Raw genomic sequence first — 2,273 nt, 5'->3', positions numbered from 1 at the left:
CTCCATACTCTGCCACTAAATCCTTTCTTAGGTGTGCATCAACACCCATCCTTGCCCATCATGTGTTCACTGAGGTCTATCTATTCATGAATTCTGGGACTCACTGCACTCTGCAGTGTTTGCCTCTGTCCCAAGATGGCTGAGCAGAGCTAGTGTGTGGGCCAGAGTGAGGAAGCTCTGTGAACTTCCCTTTGTTGCAATCTGTATGTAACCTTTTGCTTCGTTTGATGCCTTTTGGTCCTCTAAACTTTTAGCTGATGTTCAGATTTCCGAGATTATGGATTTCAACAATATTTGATTGTTTTCTTCTATAACTGTTGTGGGGATTCAGGGCATGTAATTGATTATGTCACAATTTTGCTCTGGCTCCATCCATGTAGCTTTGTGATTTGATATAGCTAATTTCTTTCTATGAGTACTATTCTATCATATGGACATAAAATATATTTTTATGTATTCATCTCCTAAAACCATGAGTATCACTTCTAGTTTTTGGTGATTATGAATAAAACTATAATAAGCATTCACATGCAAGATTTTTTATGGAAATAATTTTCAAATAAGTTAGGTAAATACCTAAGAATGCAATTTTTGTAATATATGGTATGATTATTAATCATTTTATAATCAACTGCTAAATTGTCACTGATGAAAAGAAATGAGAAATTTCATATAGTTCCATATTAACACATGAGTAAGTAAACTGATGATATGTAAAAAAACTGAAAAGTATTTGTCCTTCAGTCCTTGAAGAAAATTCCTCAGATCATAAAAATGTGAATTATTCATGATTTGGAGGCTTCCTGAACTCCTGCTCTATGTTAGTTTCATTACAACTCAACATCTGCTTATAAATAATATGATAACCTGCTATATTCTCAGTGAATATCAATTTAGAACAATATTCTGTTATTACTAACATATTTTGCAATGTTTTAACTTGTCATCTGCATAGGACAGGTCAAACTTCTTCATATTTATTCTCTTATTAATTGGGAAACTGAAGCAATAAAGATATCAAAATTTAATGGAACAATACAGAATAACTATTGAGAGTTTGCAAGAAATTTTGATAAGATTCTTTCTTTCTTATAGTGTTAGTTGAAGGATCTTTTATTATTGTTGAGTAGGATTAGCAAACTACAGTCTGTGGTTCAAACTCAATTGCACCTATTTGTTTACGTATTTTCTATGGATACTTTTACACTGAAAAGGCAGAGTTCAGAAGGAATGAAGAAAGGGTTTTCTCTGTCAATCAGTTTCTTGGAGTGTATTCTCTGTTTGTAGCTCCTCCCAGTCAAACTCCATTGTGACTTTTACTTTTGAAATATGCTCAGGTTTCACAGATCTTTTAAAACCACATCCTCCTGTGTGTCAAAGTCACAGATGATTGGTATAACTGTCTGCTCTAGGTAATCTGTGTGCCATTTCAACAATCCCTACTTTGATTTTTTCAGCTTTTTCATTGATTGTTTAGCCTGATCCCTGCATTAATTTTCTCCTTTTTGGATTAGAATTGTTTCTATTTTTTCTAAGTGAATCCTAAAACCTGAATATAAAATTAGATAAAATTATAGTAGAGATAAGAAGTGAGTTAATAAAAGAGTCATTACTCATTAAAATGAATAATAGTTAATAACCATTTGTATAAATAATGAAAATAAAAGATCAAGTTCTTCTTGTTCAACTGTGTTTATATTATTACTATTTTCTGTAAGTAGAATATTAGCTAACATGTCCTCTAAAGAACTCTTCTAACTTTCCAAAGGTCTGATAATTTTGCTAATTATTTCTTCTATCATTTTTCTTTCTGCATTGTAACACTAAATACTTGACTGGCCAGAGAGACCTTTAGTCCCAGGTGAATTTCCTGCAGAGGGAATACCCACCACCTTAAGTTTTCTCTCCGTGAGAGAATTTCTTTCAGAATCCATCCACATGTCTTTGTTAGTCCAATCAATGAAAAACTATAGTCAACAAAAAATAAAAATAGGATATAAACTATAATTTTTACCAGTATTTGTTCATCGTATCAAATTGGAATATGATCTAGACAGTGAGGAAATGCAATCCTGTTTTCTTGTCAAACAACTATTTGCTTTCTTTTCTTTCATATTTTTGTTTCTTTGTGAGTGTACTTGACTTCACATAAAGTTTATGATTTACTAAGCTAAGAAGTAGCACTCATTGTTGCTGACATGTTTTTATTAACCTATCATTTATTCTTCATAATCTACTTTAAATTGTATTAGCTTTAGTTCTCCTTTTTTTTT

Source organism: Orycteropus afer, unplaced genomic scaffold, assembly GCF_000298275.1.
Source record: "Orycteropus afer afer isolate SDZICR_OR568_19922 unplaced genomic scaffold, OryAfe1.0 scaffold00247, whole genome shotgun sequence".
Taxonomy (NCBI): Eukaryota; Metazoa; Chordata; class Mammalia; order Tubulidentata; family Orycteropodidae; genus Orycteropus; species Orycteropus afer.
The sequence above is the reverse complement of the archived record's forward strand: the minus strand, read 5'-3'. Positions refer to the sequence as shown.